Source organism: Phacochoerus africanus, chromosome 7 (assembly GCF_016906955.1).
Source record: "Phacochoerus africanus isolate WHEZ1 chromosome 7, ROS_Pafr_v1, whole genome shotgun sequence".
NCBI lineage: Eukaryota > Metazoa > Chordata > Mammalia > Artiodactyla > Suidae > Phacochoerus > Phacochoerus africanus.
The window spans coordinates 1,740,836-1,751,870 of record NC_062550.1 but is presented as its reverse complement, the minus strand read 5'-3'; positions in this window follow the sequence as shown (position 1 = coordinate 1,751,870).

Sequence of the window (11,035 nt, the reverse complement as noted above, 5' to 3'; positions counted from 1 at the left end):
GGCCCACCCAGATCGTTATGCCCCTGGCAGCAAACCCCGTCTGCCCATCTGTTTACAAACCAACCGCGTCTGCGCAGCCTGAGCGTCCGCCTGCCTCGAATTAGCGCCAACCCAACGCGGCCGCCTCTCCCGGCTGAGCGTGGCTGCTCTGCCCGCCTGGTGGGCCCGCGCATCCGCCAATGGTCCCCGCGCAGCTGGGCAACCCCTGCGGCTGGTTTCCATACTGCTGGACGGGCCGCCTCGGGCAGCTCGGCACAGTCCAGCCCTTGGAAAGGCTGCTCCGACTTTTTTAATTGAAGGTTTTTTAGATTTTGTGCTTGAGCCCAAAGGCAATGTGCTCTCAGAGGGCATGATTTTATAAATTGGAAAAAAAATAACGTAAATGAATGGACTTTTCAGTCTCCCCCGCCCCTTTCTTGTTAACTTTAAGCTGAGAACAGTGAGACCAGAGAGGGTTGGAAAAAGCCTGTGAACTTTCTGGAAACCCCAGAGTTGCATGGCACCCCAGGGTCCCAGAGGTCTGGGCACTTCTCCTGGCAGAATCAGGACCGGAGCCCCCACGGCCCAGCGGGACCCAGGACTCCTCCCTGGCTGCCCTGGTCTAAGCACTTGGTCCTGGGCCTGATTTCAACTGCGTGTAATTCACACCCAATGGTGGATCGCCTGGAATTAGCACGAGGTGCAGACATGTGAATGCATGGCTCCCAGAGAGCACGACCAGGTGCCCAGCACACGCGCACACACACATACACAGTATACATGCACACACACCCACATACAAATTATATATATATACATTATGTGTATACACGAACACACATTATACACACACACACATACACAAACACACACTATACATGCACAAACACTGTACACACACGCACACATATACACAAATACACATTATACACATATACACACACACATACAAACACACACACCCCTAAGAGACTCACTCTGCTCTCTGCAAACTGTCCAGACAGGCCCTTCCAGCATCTCAGTCCCCAGACCCTGGAGTCCAGGGGGTGGGCCCGTGACCTGAGACCTTCTGGAGGGTTTTTCCAAACTGGATCTCAGAGAGGAGAGGGCTGACCTTCCTCCCTGGCTGCGAACCGTGAAGCTGAAAGCGCACCTCGCCCAGCCCGGAGGAGCCCAGCCATGTCCCAGGAGAACCAGGAAACCGTGCAAAGCGGAGAACGGAGGAGGGAGCGAGGGCGCGCAGAGAGAAGGAGGTTTGAGCCCCGGGTTCTTTACCTCGAGCCCTCTCTGTAGAAGGTCTGGGTTAACTGGCCCTGCGTCGCGTTCTCCTGCTTTCCCTGGAGGAAACCTGGATACGTGGACAGAACTAGGAAGTGGGACAGGAGGGGAGCAGGCCCATCAGGGGCCACCGCTGCGTGCCCTTCGCCAGGCAAGAGTCACGTGCAGGCGCCCTTCTCCTGCCTCCCAGGTGGCTGAGGGTCCATGGTGAGGGGGGCGCCGTGACACAGTGTATGCTCTGCTGGGCGAGGTCTCCCAGCACAGTCCAGGCTCCCAGCCTGATGAGGAGCCTGGAGGAGCGTGTTGGACAAATGGTCAAGGTGGGTTTGCAAGTACCCAGAGGGGATACATCTGAGACAGGAGCCCAGGCACTGAGGTGTGATCTCAGCTGCCCTCAGCAGGGCAGGGGCAAGTCATGGGGGTAGGGGGCTGGCTCCTCATGGTAATAGCTTTCCGCGGTCACTGACACCCCACCACTAACGCATTGCCCTGGACATGCCTCAAGGCCGCTACCAAATTGATTTTTCTAGAACATTTCTATGACCATGGCACATCCCACTTAGAAACTTAAAATGATTTTCTGCTATTCAAAACCCCCTTAATTATGGGTACTCTGCCCATCTCTCATACACTCTCCCTCCAGACACCTGCAAAGCCCTGAACTTCTTGTTCTGTTCTGTGCCTCTAAGCCTTGTAAGATGCTACAGCCACTACCTGATGAACTCCTAGTCATCCCTCAAAACCCATTTTAAATATCCCACAACACAAGTGCATTCTTTCTCCTCTCCTCAGAGTTTGCAGGCCTTTCCTTCATGTCCTCACTTTCTGCCTTATACCTTTGGCCACAGTGGATCCTCTCCCACTGGACCATGAGCTTCTCCACCCTTTGGAAGGATCTTCCAAATGCCAGGCTCAGCACCTTCCCCCTGGCAAGGGCTCAGGAGCTGTCTGTTCAATGACTGCATGGTCCTCTGATCTCCCAGCGACTTTGCAGAGAATACACTCTAAGGCACGGGTTCCACATGGGGCCACTCTCACATGCTGTCCTTTTTAGTTAAAAGGGTCTCTTTGCAAAGCTTGGTGGGGAGGAGGCTGGGCCTGGGGGCAATAGAGCAGAGATGCAGGAGCGAGGTCCACCCACTAAGGAGGATGAAGGGATGGAAGCCTGGGGGTGTGGATGCCCCAGATTTTCTGGGGGGTGTGGACAGTGCAGAGATGGGAGGAGTCCTGGGGAGGCTGTCGAGGTGGGGGGAGCCCTCCAAGGCCACAAGCCAGTGCCTGGTAGCCTCTCTACAGCTCTGCGCAGGGGGACATCGCTCTGGGGACCTGGCGACCTGACTACAGCTCCAGACACAGTGTGCACCTGTGGGGGGGGGGGTGCCGCCCCTCCCCCAGCCTCGCAGAACCCACCGTCACCTTGGTTAGTAATACAGCCCCTGTGCCGCCAGCCTTTTCCAAGACCCCAGGCCTTGAGTTGGGGGGGGAGGTACCCCGGGCACTAGATGTCGTGGTCACGGCCCAGAGCGATGTCAGGAACGGGCGGCCCCATCGCGGAGACTGAGGGCGATGCCGGTTACGGCTGGTGCCTTTAAGCCACGAAGGATGAACTCCGGTCTTGAGTTCCTGCATCTCGGCGGTTTCTTATTTATGGTGCCCATGCGGTGTTTAAGGACTGGGCAGTGCCCTCCTCTCTGCTCCCCGCTGCACACTCCGAGGCTGCTGCTGGCCGGGGAGGTGACACCGCATGAATATTTTATTGGGACCCGTGTGTGGGTAAATGGAAAAGGAGGGTCGTGCTGAGTCTGACCACGCGGACCAGATCCTGCAGGAAGCGGGTGACTCGCCGCCCGATGGTTCTGCCCTCTGACAAATAAGAGATGTTGGCAGCCCGGCGCTTGCCTGGAACTTGGGGAAGGAAATCAGCTCCTTTCTGTCTGTCATAGGTGGATGGCGAAGGGTCTCCCCTGCCTCCTCTGAGACACCCCGCGATGTGTCTCTTAACCATGCTCTCTCGCCAGCACGAGGCAAGAACAAAGGAGAACAGAAGTGACAATTGCGGGGGTGGGCGGGACATTCACCCGCACGTCGTGGTACCTAACCGAGGAGGAGGCGGGACGCCACCCTGCCGCAGCCTCAGGCCGGTCTCAGCTTGGGGTCTTTGGGGACACGATGTGGGGGCAACGGCAGACCCGGTGCTGACTGAGCAGGTTCGGAGCTGGTGGGGTGGAGTCAGTGGGTCTGTCAGTGGGTCTGTTGGAATTCCAGCTAAACACATGCATGCATGCGCGGGTTCACGGTGGCTGAAAGGTGGAAACAGCCCACGTGTCCACCCAGGGAGCGAGGTGGGGAGAGAACGGGCCCAGCCTCGGACGTTATTCCGACTCAGAAAGGAAGGATGGGGTGACCCACACAGGCCACCGCGCCCACGAGCCCAGAGCACCTCCCTCTTGGGGAAAGGAGCCAGTTGCAAAAATGCTCCAGACCTGAGAGTGTGCCATGTGCAAGCTCACCAGGAAGTCGCTGGCCCTGGGCTGGGCCTCCGCGTGGATTCAGGTCTGATGTCTGGGGGAGGGACGGCTGGAACAAGAGGAGTCAAGGCCCCCAAGGGCCTCCAGATGCCCAGCTTCACCTGCAGAGCCTGGGTCCCACGGGGGGTCAGGTCCAGGGCATGCTGCCACTCCCCAGGGACTGGGTGGCACAGATGACCCTTCTGTGAATGGGAATCGCTCCGGTTGGGGCCACGTGGGCCCAGAAGGGGCAGCGCACGGTCCAGTGCTGCCCGGGGCTTCAGCCAAGCGGGTGAGTCCATGCTTCCGCAGGGTCTTCGCACAGAGAGCGTGGGGAGGGGGTGCAGGGAGCTCACACCAAGCCTGGCCTCCGCGAGGCTGACCAGTGCAGGGCCCTGAGCTGGGCCACTCCAGCGCAGAGACCTCAGGAGGCAGAGGGTCCTCAGGGCACGCCGGTGGCAGGAGCCAGCTCAAAAGGCAGGCCCTCTCCTGGGACCTAGGAAGGAGGTCAGCTCTGAGCAGGGAGGCCCCAGGCCCCTGGGCAGGGGCAGTGCCAGGAAGGAGGCCCTGGGCACAATGACAGGGCAAGAATCCACTAGGGCAGGTGCTCGGCATGGGAGGCTCACCGGGGAGGGACACTGGGACCTGCGTCCCTGGTGCAGCGGCCCCTGATGTCCCCTTTGAGCCATGCAGTGAGATGCTGTGCATGTGTGTCCACACTCACATGGACACACACATGGACACACACACGCGGTGCCCATGTTCAGATAAATGCACGCACTCACATGTACACTTGTATACAACATACATGCCACACAGTACGCTCACAGACACAGGGGTACACAGTGTGTGCCTGTGCACACACATGTGTGCCTGTACACAAACACACACACACACACATGCAGATGTGTACACTCACACACACATGTACACATACACACACCCACATGCTCACCCACCTACATCCCCGCCCATACAGAAACATCTGCTCACACACCGAGCCCCAGGCTGTCAGGAGAAGGGCACCCCCTCTGTCCCAGTGGGTGGTGGGAGCAGCCCTAGTCCGGGGGCAGGACACCCATGAACCTGACCGTGGCTCTGTCTGCGGTCAGGTGAGCTGCTGCCGGGCTGGGGGAGGGGCGCCTGCAGGTGCAGATGCGGGATGCGCCGCCAGCCCAGCAACCCGGGCATCAGAACGCGCCAGCCCGCACCCGCGTGTCACAGCATAAATGACTACCTGTGAGATGGGCTGCCCGGAGCTTCGGAGCCGGGAAGAGACACCCTGTGACATTTCGGAACCTGAAAACAAAAGGGGGACTAAGGAGGGAAAGATACACTCTACTTCGCTCTCTTCTTCTGGAGACAGTCTAGGAAGCCGTCTAATTTGCAGGTGAGAGGGAGGAGGCTGGTGAGGGGAGGCGGGCAGAGGGAGCAGGAGGACAGGCAGCGTCTTATCTCCTGCTTCCGGTCCTAGTCCCGCCCCCTGGGCCCGGACCCCAGCTTCCTGCTCAGGGGGCCGCGCCCCTCCAGTCTGGATGGGACACCCTGTGTGGACGCCGCTCCCTGCGCTAAGCCGCCCATTCTTCTCCTCCTGCGACAGCTGGGGGCTTGCCCTCCCCCCAGGGGGTGGCAGACTGCAGGGGCAACCAAAGCCATCCCAGGTCCTTCTGGGAAGAGAAGCTTCTGGAAGTGGCCGGAGCAGTTCCATTCCTGCCGCTGGAGGCTGCTGTGGACCAGGCCCAGCAGGCTCACCCCTGCTGAGGGGGGACAGGGGGACCAGGGGACTGGCGGGCAGCTCCCCAGCTGGCTCCCTCTGAAAGCGGCTGCCCAATTCCCAGGCCAGCCAGGACACTGCAGGCCTTCTGTGGGGGCCTCCTGCCCAGGGCCGGCGCCCAGGGATTATCCAGCCGCAGAGGGCCTCACGGGCGTTGTGGCTTTGGCAATTACTGAAAAGCAAGCATGGTTGTTATTCCTGTCGTGTGCTGAGAAATCTCTATAAAGTTTTACAGCTTCCAACGTAAAAGCGGTTTTATTGGCTTAACGTGCTCCGCGCTCTCCTGCCCCACCCAGAATCTGGCTTTTTCCTCCCTTTTTCTCCAAGTGGGGGCCTGAAGACAGCTGTGCCTTCTGAAGGGATGAAAGTGCCAGCAGGGAGGGTGGGGGTGCCACTGTCCCCAGAGCCACCCCAACCTGTGGGGTCTTGTCCCTTGTTTGGTTTCAGCCACCCCAAAGGACAGAGGCATCGCCCAGCTTCATTCATTTGCCCAACAAATAGGTTCTGAAGGTCTCCAGTGAGCCAGGGATGCTTCAGGCAATAAAAAAACACAGAGGTGAACAAGACATTTCTTTGCTGAAGGAAAAGAGAAAGAAAATAAAGAAAGCAAGATGGAGTTCCTGTTGTGGCTCAGCCAGTTAAGAACCTAGCATAGTGTCCATGAGGATGTGGGTTTGATCCCTGGCCTCGCTAAGTGGGTTAAGGATCTGGCATTGCCATGAGCTGTCGTGTCCATTGCAGAGTTGGCTCAGATCTCGCGTTGCTGTGGCTGTGGTGTAGGCCAGCAGCTGTAGCTCTGATTCGACCCCTAGCCTGAGAACCTCCATATGCTGCAGATTCATCCATTAAAAAAAAAAAAGGCAAGTATATGCATATACAGGGCACAGGTGTGTCTCAGGGCTCCCACCTGAGGCCCCAGGCTGGCCCTGCCGCTCTGTCTCTTAAAATGTGTGACAAATGTGGATGCTTTTTTCTTGCACAGGCCCCGTAGGGTGAAGGCTGGAAGACGTCAGGTTGATGAGCACAGGGGCACCCACATGGGGTGGACGGGAGCGTGGCTCTGAAGAGGGGTGTGGGAGCAGAGAGCAGAGCAGACCGGGGCCAGGAGCGCAGTGGCCAAAGAAGGCTGCTTGGGGAAATGTGATGGGTAGAGTAGAGCTTGGAGGGTTTGAGGAGAGGCAGGGTGGCCCTGTGGTTAGAACATAGGGGGGCAGCCAGAAATGTGTGAGGCCCCAGGCTCCAGGAAGGAGCTCGGGCTCCAGTTTAGGAATATGGGAAGCTGCTGGAGGTTTGAGTGGGGTGAATAGCAGTAGCCAGTCTTTTCTGTTAAAGATCACCCTTACTGCTGTGCAAGTTATTGTGGAGGGCAGGAGGGGTGGCAGGGGGCTATACAGAGGCTGTAGCAGCAATGCAGGCTGGGAACAGTGACACCCTGGACATGAGAGCAGGGAGGAGGGTCACACGTGAACCAAAAGGATGGGCCACACCTTCAGAAGCTGGCTGCTCAGAACTCACAGCACTCAGCCATGGTTCCTCTCCTGCCCACGTGCCATCCACCTGCTGAAAAGGTCTGGCTGACCATAGGGAGAAATCCTGGCTCCCTCCACCTCCATCTCACCCATTAGGTCACAAAAGGACACAGTCTAGACAGATCCTTTTAGTTAGGGCTGATGCTCGCTTAGCTGAGGAACCACCAGGATAGAATTATGCCTGGAGAAATACTTACTAATAGCAACAAGATTATAATCTGCCTATGAGTCATACCCTTTGCTATGGTGTTCACGGCATTCTGTCCCCATTCTTCCATCAGGCCGAGAAGAAAGGAGGCTGGAAGGCATATCACCTGTGAGAAACCTGGGACCAGTCACCAGCGTCTCTATCCTCGTACTGGGGGCCATAGGGAAGCACCTGCTGGGTGGGTGTGATTACACTTGATGTCTTTGTAAAAAGACACTGAGAGCTCCCGGCTTCATCTTCTACACGAAAAGAGCTTAGAGGTCATCACTCCTATTTTCACAACATGAAAAAAAACTGAGCAAACTGAAAATCAACAATTTAGTTGAGGTCCTAGGGCAGGCTGTCACCCTGACAACTGGAGAGAAAGAAGACGCAGGGAACCACAGCTGAGATAAGCTGGCTGGGAGCAGAAGCCAGTGGAGCCAAGAAATGTCAGAACACTTGAACAGTGATTGATGAATCTCTGGAGGCTGAGTGTGGACTTGCTAGGGGACCAGTCTTTGTAGACTTCCCCTCCAGGACCTCCAGCTGGGTCTCAGTGTGAAGATCTGAAGATCCAAGAAATATTATTAAGCAGAAGAGTAACCAAGTCCACCCAGTGGGTTCTGTCTTGTCCTCAAGGGAAACTTCCTTACCAGAGCTTTATCTAACCTCTAGCCCTCTCTTCTCACTAAGTTGAGAATAAAAAGACAAAAACTCTTCTGAGGGTCACTGCTCAAGAATTCAGGACCAAGGATGAAACTTGAAATGTAACCGTAAGACCATAGAACACATCCCCTATCCAACACTTCACCACCAGCAGCCCCCATTATGCTATCAGGGGTTACAATAGAAAAGGCTGCAAAGTACAGACTCTATTTAACAAGGAGTTATTAGGTAAACCCAAGACAACAGGAGAGAAAACAACAAATAAGCAGGAAACCAGATGGTCTGGTATATTGGAAAGCACTACATACATCCCATTTCCTAGGGAGAGTAACATAAAACCTGACACTAAACCCTGATGTTCTCAGTTCCTATTACCAGGTATGTCATTGCCAGCTTTCAAGGAAAAAAAAATTAAAAGTCTTGTTAAAAGCCAAGGAAAAACACATTCTAAAAGGACAAAGTTAAGTGTAAGAACCAGACTCAAATGTGACACAGATATTGGGATTATCAGATCTAGAGATTAAAATATCTGTGATTAATAGTTTAAGGGCTTTAATGGAAAAAGGAGACAACATTCAAGAACAGACGGGTAATTTAGTGAAAGAGATGGAGAAACTGAGGAAGAATCAAAGGGACGTGATAAATCAGAAACATTTTAACCAAAATGAAGAAACGCCTTTGGTGAGCTGTCAGGATAGCATACATGGCCAAAGAAAGAACAAATGATCTTGGAGACTGTATCATTAAAAACTTGAAAGCTGAATAATGCAGAGGGAAAAAAGCATGAAAAAGTGGAATAGAATATTCAAGAAATGTGAAAAAATTACAAAAGGAATTGTGTAATGAAATAGCAGAAATATTAAAAAAAGAATGTGAAATATTTTAAATAATTATGACTAAGAATTTTCCAAAATTAATAGCAGACACCAAGCCACAGATCCAGGAAGCTTAGAGAACACCAAGTAGGATAAATACAAAAAATCTAGACAAAGGCATATTATATTCAAATTGCAGGAAACCAAAGACAAAGGGAAAATCTTGAAAGAAATTATGGGGAAAAAATTACTCTTTTAAGGAGCAAGGATAAGAAGTATTTCAGACTTCTCGACAGAAACTGAAAACCACACAAGTAATCAGAGAATGGAATCAAATATTCAAGGTGTTGAAGAGAGTATCTACAAACACAGATTTCTGCACTCAGCACAGTTATTTCTCAACTTTGAAGGATAAATACTCTCTCCAACACACAAAAACATGAAAGAATTTGTCAACAGAAGACTTGCCCTTTAAGAAATGCAAAAGATATTCTTCAGAGAGAAGGAGAATTATATAGATCAGAAACTCAGATCTATATAAATAAAGAGTATCAGATAAAGAATAAAGGTAAAATAAAATCCTTTATTTTTCTTATTCTTATTTGGTTAAGAAATAACTGTTCAAAACAATAACAGCAACAATGCATTGGGTGATTATAACATATAAATAAATTAAATGAATGAGAGAAATATTGTAAACATGGGAGAGAAGAATTCCCATAGGTAGTATAAGAAACCTATACTACCTATGAAGTGATAACACAACTTCACTTGTTTGAAAGTGTAGATTAATTGTAAACGTATATTGCAAACTCTAGGAAAACCGCTAATTTTTTAAAGTAATATAATTGATATGCTAATAGAGAATAGGAAATGGAACAAGATATTCAATTAAAACCAGAGAAGGTAGAAAAACAGAGGAAGTTTTTAAAAAATAGAAACAGCTGATGAATGAAATGAATAGAAAACAGTTTTAAACATGGTAAATATTAATCCAACTATATCAATAAGCACTTTAAATGCAAATAGTCTGAATAAAGTAATCAAAAGGCAGATACTGTCAGAGTGGATTTAAAAAAAAAAGATCCGGGGAGTTCCCATCGTGGCGCAGTGGTTAACGAATCCAACTGGGAACCATGAGGTTGCAGGTTCGATCCCTGCCCTTGCTCAGTGGGTTAAAAATCCGGTGTTACCGTGAGCTGTGGTGTAGGTTGCAGACGCGGCTTGGATCCTGTGTTTCTGTGGCTCTGGTGTAGGCTGGCAGCTACTGCTCCAATTAGACCCCTAGCCTGGGAACCTCCATATGCCATGGGAGCAGCCCAAGAAATGGCAAAAAGACAAAAAAAATAAAAAAGATCCAACTACACAATATATGTAAGAAACCCATTTTTAATATAAAGACATAGATATATTAAAAGTCAAGGGATGGAGAAAGATGTACCAGGATAATACTGATCAAAAGAAAGTTTAAGTAGCTATATTAATTTTAGACAAAACAGACTTCATGATAGGAAAACATGTCAGGAATAAAGAAAGGGTTTTGCATAATAATAAAGGGATCAATTCTCCACAAATGCTTATGAATCTTTAATGTGTTTATGCCTAACAACCATGTCCAAATATGTGAGCCAAAAGCTGATAGAACTACAAGGAAATAGACAAATCCACTAACTAGAGTTAGAAACTTCAACACCCCTCTGCCAGTAATCAATAGGTCCCATAGGCATGAAGTCAGAAAAGACATAGTTGAATTGAACAGCTCTATCAGCTGGACCTAACTGACATTTATAGAATACTTCACCCAACAACAGGAGAATATCTTTTCTTCCCAAGCTCACATGGGACGTTAACCAAGATAGATATTCTGGACCACAAAACACAACGTAACCAATCCGAAAGAATGTAAGTCATAGAGAGCATTCTTGCACACCATTATGGAATTAAGCTTGAAATCAATACCAGAAAGCTAGGTAGAAAATCTCAAAATATTTGGAGAGTAAACAACACACTGCTAAATAACACGAGGACCGCACAATTCTAATGACAAATTTTTAAAAATTTCTAAATGCTTAAAGGGAAATTTATGGCATTGAATACATATATTGGAAAAGTAAAAAGATGGAAAATCAATAATCCAATCTATTAACTTAGGAAACTCTTAAGAGTGTGTTAAGTCTAACATAAGCATGAGAAAAGAAATAAAAACTAGAGCAGAAATCAGTAAAATTGAAAATAGGCAATAGAGAAAATCAATGTATCTAAAAGCTGGTTCTTTGAAGATATTAATAAAAGCGATA